Genomic DNA, 14,451 nt, shown 5'->3' with positions numbered 1-14,451 from the left:
ATATGAGGCTATTAGAGTTCCCATATTGAGACCATCTGAATATCCCATATGGAAGGTGAGGATGACCATGTTTCTGGAAGCTACAGATGCAGAATATCTTGATAGATACAAGGAAGGGCCTCACAAACCAACCAAGCTCGCTGTTGCAGTTGCAGGTGAAGCAGCAAAGTCAGTACCAAAGGAGAAGAGTGACTACACTGCTAAAGATATCACATCAATTGCTAAGGATGCTAAGGTACGACACTTACTGCATAGTACCACTGATAATGTAATGTCAAACAGGGTAATAAACTGCAAGACTGCAAAGGAGATATAGGATGCCTTGGAAATAAGATGTCAGGGAACTGATACGATTAAGAAGAACATGAAGACAATACTCACTCAAGAGTATGAACACTTTGACTCAAAGGCTAATGAGTCATTGACTGATTTATATGATAGATTTGTCAAACTCTTGAATGATTTGTCACTGGTTGATAAGGAGTATGATCTTGAAGATTCAAACCTTAAATTCCTGTTGGCTCTTCCTGAAAGCTGGGATTTGAAGGCAACAACAATAAGAGACAACTATAATCTTGATGAAATGACTCTTGATGAAATTTATGGGATGCTCAAGACTCATGAACTTGAGATGGAACAAAGAAGCAAGAGGATAGGAGGAACGTCAAGGACAGTTGCTCTTAAGGCTGAAGAAGAATCCCCCAAGGCAGCTACCCCAAGGAAAGGCAAGGGTAAAGCTCTCTTCACAAAGTCTGATACTGAGTCATCAAGTTCTGATAATGATGATGACTCAGAATCTGAAAGCTTGCCTGAGACGGATGCTGATGAAGAGATGATGAAGCTGTGTGCCCTTATGGTGAAAGGAATCACAAAGATTGCATACAGGAAGTTCAGGAAGGGAAAGAAGTTTTCCAGGAAAGGTGCAAGTTCTGATAAGAAGAATTTCAGAAAATCTGAGGGCAAAGGAGGAAAGTCTGACAGAGGAGATTATACAAATGTCAAATGCTACAACTGTGGTGAGAAATGCCACATATCTCCTGATTGCAAGAAAGTGAAGAGTGACAAAGGCAAGGCTCTTGTCACAAAGAACAAAAGCTGGACAGACACCTCAGATTCTGAAAGTGAGAAGAATTATGCCTTGATGGCAAATGCTGATATGGCAAGTGCTGAAAGCAGTTCTGAAGCTGCTGAGTTAAAGGTACCTCAAACTACTTATGCCTTTCATACTGATGATATTAATGAGTTGAGAAGATATCTTAAAACCATTTTCATTAGCTATAGAGATCAAACTTTAACATGTGAAAGATTAACTTCTGAAAATCTTGCTTGCAAAAAGAGGAATGATTATTTAGAAAAAGAGTTAGTCATGTTCCATCAAACTCAGAAAGATAAAGATGATGCTTTCTATGTTAGGGATGAATTACTTAAAATGAATGAATCTCTAAAAGCTGAGTTAGGAAAGGAAAAAGAGATTATCAGGACTTGGACTAACTCTGGCAGAACAACTCAGAATTTGTTAAGTAGTGAAAACTGGAAAGAGGGCTTAGGTTATGGAAAAGATAAGAATGATAAAGGAATTGTAGATATTAAGCCTATAGTTGTTAAACAAAAGCCAAAGTTAAAACCTGTTAAGTTTGTAGCTGTAAAGTCTGATACTGAGAAATCAGATTTTAAAAAGGAATTAACTTCTGACAAACTAAAATAGGAAAAGACAACTGAAGTAAACATAGGCTTAATGACAAAGAAGCAGCTTAAGCATAAGCTGAAACATGTTAAGAATGCAAACAAGGCAAAATCACCTAGGAAAAATAGGAATGGAAAGGAAGGTGTGAATAAAAGCAATGATTATAAGCCTGTTCCTAATGCTCCTAGAAAAACATGTCATAACTGTGGAAGTTTTAACCATCTGGCTTCTTTTTGCAGGAAGAATAAGAATATAAACTCCTTACCTTCAAAGTTAGGAGTTAAGAGTCAGTCTGTTAGATATAAGCCACAAAATCCTTGTTTTCATTGTGGTAGTTTATGGCATTCCATTTATACTTGTAAGGAATATCATAGTTTGTACTATGATTATTATCAAATAAAACCTTATTTAAAGAAAGTTAGCATTGTTCCTTCTAGTGTAAGTTCTGATTCAAAGTTTGATAGTGTAAATTCTGATAAGAAAAATGTTAACATAAACTCTAATGCTAAATCCGCTGCAAATGTTAACAAACTTAATAAGGCCAAAGGATCCAAGCAAGTTTGGGTCCTTAAAACTAATCATTACTGGTCTTTGTGATTGCAGGGCAACAGGAAAAACATCCTAGTTCTGGACAGTGGATGTTCAGGACATATGACTGGAAATAAAGCCCTGCTATCAGACTTTGTGGAGAAGGCTGGCCCAAGTGTTTCTTATGGAGATGACAATATTGGAAAAATGTTGGGATATGGCAATATCAATCTTGGGAATGTCATCATTAAAGAAGTAGCTCTGGTCTCAGGACTTAAACATAATCTGCTGAGTGTTAGTCAGATCTGTGACAGAGGTTATCATGTGGATTTCTTTGAAGAACACTGTGAAGTTATTAGTAAATCTATAGGCAAAGCTGTTCTGAAAGGATACAGGCATGATAACATCTATGAAGCCAAGCTTTCAACAAGTACTGATGGATTTGCAGTCTGTCTGATTAGTAGAGCATCAATTGAAGAAAGATGGAATTGGCACAAGAAACTCTCTCATTTAAATTTCAACAATATAAATGAACTAGTCAAGAAAGATCTTGTGAGAGGACTGCCAAAGTCATTATTTGCTCCTGATGGCCTTTGTGATTCTTGTCAGAAGGCTAAACAAAGGAAATCCTCATTCAAGAGCAAGACTGAATCATCAATTCTTGAGCCTTATCACCTACTACATGTTGATCTATTTTGTCCAGTAAATGTCATGTCTATTGCAAAGAAGAAATATGCTATGGTCATAGTAGATGAGTTCACCAGATACACATGGGTGTATTTCTTGCACACAAAAAGTGAAACTGCATCTTTCTTGATTGATCATATCAAGCAACTGGATAAATTGGTCAAAGATTCAGTGAAGATAATAAGAAGTGATAATGGTACTGAGTTCAAGAATTTGATAATGAAAGAGTTCTGCAAAGACCATGGAATCAAGCAGGAATTTTCTGCTCCTGGAACTCCACAGCAGAATGGAGTTGTTGAAAGAAAGAATAGAACACTCATTGAAGCTGCACGTACAATGCTTGATGAAGCAAAGCTTCCAACCTATTTCTGGGCTGAAGCTATGCAGACTGCTTGTTTTACTCAAAATGCAACACTCATTAACAAGCAAGGAAAGACTCCATATGAGATGGTGAAGAAAAATAAGCCAAATCTGTAGTATTTTCATGTATTTGGATGCAAATGCTTTGTTCTTAAGACTCATCCTGAACAGCTATCCAAATTTGATCTAAAAGCTGATGAAAGAATCTTTGTTGGATATCCACTTTCTACAAAAGCCTTCAGAGTCTATAACTTGAGAACAAGAGTGGTCATGGAATCCATCAATGTCTCTTTTGATGATAAGAAGATTACTGGACTTGAAGATTTCAATGATCATGATCAGCTGAGATTTGAAAATGAAGACTTAAATTTTGATACTGAAAATCCTGACAGTCTAAATCCTGATACTGCAAACTCTAATGGATTAAACTCTGATGTTATTGAAACTGTGGTGACTACGCCAAAGGAAGATGCACCTATGCAGGGGGAGCATACTCAAGATACAACCACATCTCAAGAAGCATTAGAACATACATCTGGCTCTTCAAGTTCTGATTCGTCAAGTTCTGATAAGCCAAGTTATGATAATTCTGAAAACTTAAATTCTGAAGAATCCAACTCAGAGAACATAGTTTCAGGGGGAGCATCAGAAAATGTTGATGAAGATAGCATGGATCATGGGGGAGCATCCAGTTCTAGAGAAAACCTTCCATCTATAAGGAAGTGGACTAAATCACATACACCTGACTTAATTATTGGAAATCCTGATGCAGGTGTCAGAACTAGAACAGCTACTTCAAGTGAATGTCTTTACAATTCTTTTCTTTTCAGACTGAACCAAAAAAAGTGGAAGAAGCTCTTCAAGATGCTGATTGGGTGCAAGCAATGCAGGAAGAGTTAAATGAATTTGAAAGAAACAAAGTCTGGACCCTAGTACCAAGACCAAAGAACAGATCTGTTGTTGGTACAAAATGGGTGTTCAGAAACAAAACTGATAGTGATGGCATAATTGCAAGGAATAAGGCAAGGTTGGTTGCAAAATGATATTCTCAACAGGAGGGAATTGATTATGATGAAACATTTGAACCAGTTGTTAGATTGGAAGCCATAGGGATATTTTTGGCTTATGCTGCACACAAAAAGTTTACTGTCTTTCAAATGGATGTGAAAAGTGCTTTTCTCAATGGAGAATTGGAGGAGGAAGTATATGTTGAACAACCTCCAGGCTTTGTAGATCCCAAATATCCTAATCATGTCTACAGGCTTGATAAAGCACTTTATGGCCTTAAGCAAGCTCCAAGAGCATGGTATGAGACATTAGCTCAGTTTCTTCCGGAAAGTGGATTTAACAGAGGAACTATAGATAAAACACTGTTCTACCTCAACCATGGAAAGGACTTACTTCTGGTTCAGATATATGTTGATGATATCATCTTTGGTTCTATAAATGACAGACTTTGCAAGAAGTTTGCCAAACTGATGCAGTTAAGATATCAAATGAGTATGATGGGGGAACTTAACTATTTTTTGGGCCTTCAAGTCAAGCAGAATGAAGAAGGCACTTTTATTTGTCAAACCAAGTACACCAGAAATTTGCTGAAGAAATTTGAAATGCAAGATTGTTCAAGTGCATGCACTCCCATGGCCACTGCAACAAAACTGGATAAGGATACTGGTAAATCAGTAGATATTACTGATTATAGAGGTATGATTGGCTCTCTACTCTATCTAACTGCTAGTAGACCTGATATCATGTATGCTACCTGTCTTTGTGCAAGATTTCAAGCAGATCCAAGAGAACCTCACTTAACAGCTGTGAAAAGAATTTGAAAAGAGTGAAAATATACAATCCAGTTCTTCAGGATTGGCAAAAGAGAGTGTGAGGAGTCCCACCTTAGATGGTAAAGGTGAGGGTGTGAGGTTGGTGAGCCAAGGTGAGACCTTGATGCAAGAAAAGAGAGAAAATGAGATAAAAGCAGGTAGTAAAGATCTAAGGGTGGATGTTATTGTAAGTGAGTTAATGAATGTCCAGGATGCAGACAGGGAGGGACTATCTCAGCAAACTCAAGCTGTTATAGATTCCACCTCCTTAGATGCTGAGACATTTACTCACCCTGTTCCAGCCTACCAACTTCTAGCTGGACAGGGCAATGACAATGCAGAAAGGATGATAAACTTGGTGCACACCACACAGTCCATGCAAAGAGCTAAGGATGCCATCACAGCTTTGCCTTCTACAGCTGGTGATGTTGATTATGAGACTGGTGGTTCAGAAGAATTCTTTGGAGGTGAAGGTGGAGATAGTGAAGAAGAGCCATTGGACATGGGGGGAGAAGTAGGCTCTAGTTCAAGATCAGGCATGCCATCTTGGGCATTTTCAAAGCAATATGATGAACACTACTTCAATACAACCCTGATTTAACTCATAAATCAGAAAAATTCTTCTCTTCAAACCACCACAAATTCCAGCACCAAAAAGCTCCTTCAAGCACATTTGCTTCTCTGCAACTATAACAAATCCAAGGTTTTCAACATGCTCAAGATGTCAACACTATCAAAGGTGATATTGATGAGATGAAAAAGGCCATTTCTGACAAGATGGACTCTAAACTTCCAGAAGCTACAATGCTTGACATTAAGAGATAACTCAGGAAAATTATGATCTTTCCACAAAGATAGATGCCTTGGATACAAGAATGACAGCAATGGAAGCATCTCTTACAGTAATTCATCTACACAAAGCTCAACAAATAGACTTGCTTCAGAAACTGGTGGCTGCACAAACCTCCTCCTCTACTCAGCTTGATGATAACAAAAAGGGGGAGAAAGAGAGTTCTAGGAGTGAGGGGGAGCAAAAAGTGCTCAACATTCAAGTTAGCAAAGTAATTGTGCCTATAATTACTATCTCAAAGCCACCAGCTAAGGACAGTATTGATCTGATAAAGGAAGCAGCAGCTACTTTGAAAGCAGCTGAAAAGGAGCAGTTGAATCCAATCAACTGGGAGAAAATTGATGAGAATATTCAAAAGAAGTTTGGGCTAGCAAAGAAGCCAGAAAAGTCAGCCATCCATCACTCTCAAGTTAGGCAAATCTCTATGAATGAAATGAGCATGAACTATCTGGAAAGAGGACAGCCATCTTGCATCAAATCTCTAAAGGCTGAAGTACTTTTGAAGCCAAGGGTGAACTATCCAAAATCATCACTAAAGAACCCTTTGGATACAGTGTATAAAACACCAAAGCCTGATGAGAAGAAACTGTTGTCAAGATCCATTTCCTTCTACAAGGATCCAGCTGATTCAGCTTTGAAAAGGAGAATTGCTAAAGTTTTCAGGAATGGTAAAGAAATTTGTGTGGTGGCTGGACATCCTCAATTTGCTGAAGCAAAGAGAGAAGAAAAGGCAAGATTGAAGCAAGCAAAGAAGCAAGCTGCTCTAGATGCTAAAAAGGTTAAACAAAAGAAAGATCAAGCTGCTATCTTGGCCAAGCTACAAGCTGTGAAACCAACACAACAAATTCTTGCTCAGCCATCCGAAATCACTGAATCTCAAGATCCAAAGAAGCAAGTTGAACCACAACAGAAGAAATCTCACAGATACAAGGAATTGGCCAAAAGAACCAAAAGTAAATTGAACTTTGTTGATAAGGAATTGGAGGATCAGTTTCTCAAGGAATCCATTCCAACTACAACTCAAGCATCGAAACCCTCAGTGGTATTTGAAGACATTAAGGTGGTGGATCCTTACAGGAACATTCATGGTGAACCTATTGTGCCTAAGGATGAACCAATAGACTGGGAAAGTCTACCAATTCCTGACTTTAATTTGCCAATCCTTAACAAGCCAAAGAGAACAAAGTTAAGAGCAGTCAAGAAAGTGAAGCTGTCACCTCTCAAATCCAAATCTCTAACCAAAGCTCAATCCAAATCAACAAGGGAGATTACATGTACTTATGTGACATCAAGGAATTCTCTGATCGAAACCTCTATCTAGATGAACTGGAAGAAGTTAGAGGGATTGATGCCTATAGGAATCTACCTGAAAGGTTAGTTTTTAAGTACAAGGGAGGAAAGGAGATTCAATGGCCACTTCACAGGATCCTTCAAGAAATCCAATCTGTGCTGATAAAGGTTTATTCATCATTCAAGAAGAACTTTAAATTCAATGTAACTGCAAGAAGACTTGTTCTAAAGAAGATTGAAGAACTGAGGAGTAGTAGAGCTAAAGATGCACTCCCAAAGACTCTAACTATTCCTTACACAGGGAGTAGAGTGCATCTAAGGCCCTACTGGCTGATGGAGTTTATGAATGACAAAGGAGTTAGAAGTTTTTTCAGATTAGAAGACCAATTGAGCATCTTTAGCAATGAGACTCTTTTGGAAATGCAAGAAAAGCTAAATCTCTCAGAATCTGATGAACTGAAATTCCACAGACAGCTCTAAAATCAGATAGAAGAAAACAACAGAAAGCTTGGAAAGAGATCCAGATCTTCCAGGAATTAGATTAATCTGCTCAGGCTAGAGGAGCACCTTGAAAATGACTGTGAGCTAATCTTTGTGCATTTTGTTATTTGAAGCACTTTACAGTTTTATCTACTTACTTTTAAAGTTGTATTTTTTAGGGTGTTTTGTTATCATCAAGTTTCTCTTAATTTATGGCTACAATTCCAGTAGACATAAATTGGGGGAGATTGTTGTGGATATGTTATGAACTTGATGATCTCATTAATAAAACACCTTAGTAGATTTTACTTAGTGAAAAATATAGCACTCGACGGATAAGGAATATAGTCTCGACGGATGACTCAATATAGTCCCGACGGATGATGATTAATTATTCATCGAGTGAGTAGCTTGTGTAATAATGAGTCCGTAGCACATTTCTGCATACACCTTGTTTAGATTTTGTATTAGCACTCAAGTCATGTTGACTTTAATTAAATATGCAGAATAGGTTGATTAATTGTACATAGATGATGTCTTGTAATTCTGCATAAATGAAATGAAGTCAAGTGCCAGATAGCTACCCGACGGATAAACAACAATGCCACTCAACGGATGATCAACAAGGCAACCCGATGGATGATCATGTACCCGACGGATAATCAATTCAAACATCTGTTGACAGTGACAACACAGTCACATGCGTCAAGTGTATGCAAAAGGAATGTGGAAGCCTATTCAACTGGGTTTTAGATAACAAAGAAGCATTGTCATTTCCATGCTATTATGAAGATATTCAAAGATGCTGGAATGGAGTAATAAAACAACATAGTATTAGACTAGATAGGTTTTGTTTTATTATCTTGTCTTATTACTTTGTAATCTTGGTGATATATAAACCAAGAAGTAGAAAATAGAACTACAAGAACAAGACTAAGAACATTATCTCAGAGAAATAATTGTAAGCTGCATCCTTATCATTTCTCTGTAAACTTAGTTGTTCATATTTGTAAGCAGCTGTGAGCTAATCTTGCTGCACAGAGTTCTCTTGATATAATATATATCTCCGGTGGATACATTCAAATCCACCAGAAAGTTTTTAAAGACTTGTGTTTTTAATTACTTGTGTTTTGATTTTTACTATCTTCTTATTCCGCACTTTGCAAATCAAACACTTATATATTATTAAGATAGAACATTTTATTTTATTTTTTTTAAAGGGTTCAAGAATTCCATTCAACCCCCCTTCTGTAATTCTTGTTGCATTGTTAGGGACTAACAAGATCTCGATAAGCCATTATAATTATCGAGATGCCAGTTCTCTATAACAACGGGAGATCTCGACATGAAGCTCAAGTAAAGAATGCAAACAAGTTAATTATTCAAGATTATCAATCAACAAATGATCTAATCACATAGATTGAAAAGTCTACAAAAGCAGTTTGAAGAGTACAAGATCAAAGGCCAAGATTAACTGACAAAGGAAAGTCACAGATCAGCAGGATATGCAAGGATTCACTAAGCCAGAAATGGAAAGCTTTAGAGATAACTTAAAGTAGGGCTTAATACATCTTATTGCATACTGTGTAAATATGTGTTTACTAATCTATAAAGTAAACAATGGTCCTTGGCTTTTAAAATTATATCATACATATCTAGTTTTTCTTGTAACCCTCTCAAGGAAGAAGCTGAGTTATTTACTTACAAAGAACCCATGATTTGTAGCAAAACACAAGCTTGATTTTAATACAAAATTAAGTGAGTTTTGAAATATTGTGTGCACTATTTTATTTCAGTTAACATAATATTATTGTATTTCTAATCTGCTTTGTTAACCAAGTAACAAACATTCAAAAAGCCTTAAAAAATTCCAAACACATTCACCCCTCCCCTGTGTTGTATTCATTATCTAACAAGTGGCATCAGAGCAAAATCTGAAAGCAAACAGATTAAAGATCTTGGAAGAATGAATACACAAAAGCTAAGTAGTATCAAGATACCATTTTGACAAATCCAAATATACATTATGGAAAAAGAAGATGTTGCTATTTATAAAGATGGCCAACCCATTATATGTTCAGATTCTCAAGAACGGCCCTTCTACTCCCATGGAAAGAGTTGAGGAATCTACAGATGGAGACATGGTCATCCCAGCTCATTATGCTCATAAGGATCCCTCAAAGTACTCTGAGATTTAAAAAGAGAAAGTCTCTCTGGACAATAGTTTTCTACTAATATTGATAGAGTCACTTGACAATGTAATGTACAATAACATTATCAACTATGACACATCCAAACAGATATGGGAGAAAAATAGAGATTATATGTGACGGAACAGAGGAAGTTAGGTCAAATCAAAGGAGGATTTTAGTATCTCAGTATGAGGGTTTTATGGCTAAACCAAAGGAAAGTATAACTGATGTTTTTGAAAGATTCAATAAGCTGATAAATGACTTGCAGCTTCATGATAAATACTATGAAGCTGAGGAGGTTAACCTGAATTTTTGCTCACCCTTCCAGAACATCTCGAACAGAATATCTCAGGCATTAGAGAAGGGGGAGACTTGAGCAGAATAACACTGGAAGTTTTATATGGTATTTTAAAAACCTATGAACTGGAAATGATCCAAAGAAAATCTTTAAGAGCTGGTCAAGGGAACATTGTTAAAGGATCAAGTGCTCTAATTGTTAATGACAGACAATCATCTGATGATGAACAAGAAATCCAGACTCTAGTTGCTTCAAGTAATGAGCAAAAAAACAAGGAACATTATTGAGCTTAAAAGTATCAAGCAGGAAAATGAATATCTAAAGAATAAGCTGAAGTGTGCTAGTGAAATAAAAGCCGTGTTAAGAGATAGGATAAAAAGGAATGAAGTGAAACTAAAGTCATTCAGGAATGCATCTCAGCTAGTTGGTCAATACCATGAGAAGAACAAGCCCTGTACAAACATAGCTATTGGTTTGGATTATGATGCATTGAACAACAACAGGAAAGTTGAAGGTGACAAGGGAAAAACAATTGTAAGTGAAAATGTTCCAGCTATGCTGAGAAAGGTTGGTTCACCTATTTTCAAAGCATGTGACGTAAATTTCATTAAAGAAGAGTTGATCATAAAGCAAGAAATTGATGATGAGGACAATGAAAATAAATGTACAGAAATAACTCCAATTTTTAAAGTTGAGAAGAAGCCCATTGTTGGTCAAACCCCCAAGAAGCCAATCAAGGAGGATAAAACTGTGAATGTAGGAAAGAAGAAGAAAAACAGAAATGGAAAGATTGGGATAAACAAAAGAAATAAATTTACATTTGTTGCATATGCTCCTAGAAAACAGTGTCAGAAATGTGACTCTACAAATCATCTAAATCACCTTTACAAAAAGGTTGTTAGCAAGCCAGTAGTAGGAGTATGTAAGTATAAAGAAGCAAAGGCTGATGATCCCTACTCATTCTGTGACAAGTTTGATTGCATACCTTGCAACATGAAAGTAATGACAAGTTGCCATAAGCTGAGACTGGACCTTAAGGAAGTCAATTTTGAGTCCTCAGTTAAAAGGAAAATGCACATCAATCAATGAATTATCACTTCTACCAAAACTGTTAACAAAAAGAAAGTACCCAACACTGTTTGGGTTGCTAACCATACTTAATCCTCATTAGGTGTAGGGAAAAGTGAAGAAGGTCATATGAATCATAGACAGTGGATGCTCAAGACATATGACAGGTGATATGGCTCTGCTATCACAATTAGAGGAGATGGTTGACCCATTAGTGACTTTTGGAGAAAACAACAAAGGTTTCATAATGGGATATGGCAAGATAATTTCTGGAAATATTGTCATTAAAGATATAGCTCTGGTAGCTGGTCTTCAGGTGAATCTCCTGAGTGTTAGCCAATTTACAGATAGAGGATATAATATTTTATTTGACAAAGGAGAATGCCTAATTATCAGCAAAAAGACTGGTGAAATTTCTTTGAAAGGAACAAGAAAAGGAAGCTTACTTGTTACAGACCAGGACTCATCAAATGATGGAATTTGTTGCTTTTACACCAAGGCATCTGAAGAACAAAGCAATATGTGGCATAAAAAGCTCTCTCACTTGAATTCTTTGATCTCTTTTTATCAAGGTTTGATGGGTGAAATAAAATCAAGAAAAATGCTAGTGAATAGTATGAATAGTAACTCTTCTTTGGTTTTTTGATTTCAATGGTGGTTTTATATTCCAAAAACCATACCAAGCACTCCCAAGACTCCATCATCCTCAAGAACACATCTCAATCTTTCAAGAAAGGTAAAAATCTTTGACCCAACTTTATTTAGGATTCAATTTCAAGATCATTTTAGTATGTAGTTACAAACCTAGTTTTAGAGGTGATATTGTTGAAATCTTGATATATAGCTAAGTAGATTTAAGGTTGATTGTTGTTGCCTTAAAAACATGATGTTCTTGAGTAGTTAGTGTGTTAATGATTATATGATGATTGTTGGTGGTAGTATAAAGATTTAAAGCGTAAATGAAACTCCGATCGTAAACATAATCTCGCTAAAACGAACAAAACTTAACTTTAAGTTTCTGCAGAAAGTCCCGAAGATGTAAACGGTAGTTTTTTAAAATAAAACCCTTGATTATGATATACAATGTTATAAGGATCGTTTAGGCGCTTGAATCGCTTGATTCCGATTTACGGATCAAAAGTTATGGCCGTTTTACTAAAAGTGATTTACGCGACAAAAACTGCTACGAATTACGAACTTTGAAAATATAAAGGATCGACTTAAGAATGTTAATAAATCATGAAATTTTTACAAAGAGTAGTATTTTGAGTTTCCTAAATGCCATAAAAATTTTAAGTGAAAATAATGATTTTCAGTTTTATAAAAATATCGGAGCCGAGACCGCGCGATTAGAAACCGTAGAATCCATAAGCGGAGCCGACGGCGAAAATGAAAATGAACCTAAGATACTTAGAAAAATGAAGCGACCATGATGTGAATAAGGACTTAAAGGAATAATAAGGGAAATATAAGTTGAGAGGGTGCATAATAAGTAGCGCATGAGTGCGAGTCGCCGTAAATTAGAACGGGACCTAACAAAACGAATTGTGTTTATGATTGTAGATTTCCGAGCGGAACCTAGAGTATCCTCCACCTCGAGACACTCAGGCAAGTTTACGAAACAAATTCCATTTACTGTCATGTTGTGAAAGGATTGTTTTATTATCATTGCATAAGTACCATGTTTGCCATGATACATAGTTATTGAATTTTTACATGATATAGCGATGTTGTACGATACATATATATCATGAAATGTTTAATTCCTCTATAAGCGTAACGTATTATAATAAGACCGAGAGTCGGTCGGGATTTTAAGATAAAAACCCGGGAATCATTCCGGTGATATTATAGGACGATTACAAGTCCATAGTAGTACGTTTTAAAGGGACTCGACGTCCACTTACCAATATTAAACACCTCGGTCTTTTATTAAAACGATTTCAAAGATCGTATTCCCTCAACTATACTTTATCATTTGGACAAGAAATATTTACTTACTATTCACTTATTAGGGAGAAGTATTCTCCATTAAATATTTACTTCAATCTCGATTAAATATTAAAGTTATTAATGTATTAAACATAAATTAGTTGAAGAATATTTTTTTTTTTTTAAAAGTAAACTCCTTCGAGGTTTAATTATTTATCGATTATCATTTAACTATTTACTATTTATTAAAGGGTTTATTTATGATTTAAATATCGTAGAACCGGATTTAAATTACTTTCTGATTTTCGAAAATCATTCGAATAATTTCAGATCGTCGGAGAATATTATCCCGACTTATTTAATATTTTGAATATAGTTTCAAGGAGCAATTTTTCCCCCTTATTTAATTATCTGTTGACAACAGTCAACTCACATCCTTAGTACTTCCTCCGAAAATTTCGGAAGTACGTATATATATACACATTTATATCTTAGTAAGATAAATTGTTTCTATCAACAAGCAAAACGCTTGGGGAACTTCGATGTTGTTCGAGTTATCGTATTACGACTGATCATCGTATGCGGTGGCTCTAACGGGTGTCTTAATTCTTTCAATTGGAATTGTGATGCAATACCGTAACCCAAGCCTAGGTGTTGGGTTTACTATTAAGGTATTCGCAGGGTAATAAAATCCCCTAAAGAATTGTTTTCATAGAAGGTGTATGTCACCAAGGGAAAACTAATTTCGAATAAAACATAAGTATCATGTATGATGTTTTACGTAAGTTATCATACAGTCATTTTTATACTGTATATTATTATGCTGGACATTATAGCTCACACTTGTTTTCTTAAATTGACACAACACAACAGTGAATCAAGATTCCTACCATGAAAACCACAGCCAGGAAATGGGTAGGATATGGCCAGTTGTTCCGTAGATTGTTTGGTGTTGTACCACAGGTAGTCCGAATAAGCTGGATTGGTTTTCAGTTGTTTTTAGTTCAGCTTATTTATAAGTATGACTTATGTAAGGTAATAAACAAGAAACGTATATTTGACCGACGGAGTATCCTTACTTAAAGGTTACTCCCCGATAAGATTTAATTACTTTTGGGTTGTAATAATTATCACTTTGTGGTTGAATTACTCTAGCTATTAATGGTTCGCTTCCAAGACAATAACTTGTAAGTGTGTGTGTGTGTGATAAGTGTGGGGTCATAAAGGGAGAGTATTTATATATTATAGTGTGAGGTATATGG

This window comes from Apium graveolens, chromosome 6, assembly GCF_009905375.1.
Source record: "Apium graveolens cultivar Ventura chromosome 6, ASM990537v1, whole genome shotgun sequence".
NCBI classification, from domain to species: domain Eukaryota; kingdom Viridiplantae; phylum Streptophyta; class Magnoliopsida; order Apiales; family Apiaceae; genus Apium; species Apium graveolens.
This window is presented reverse-complemented; position numbering follows the sequence as displayed.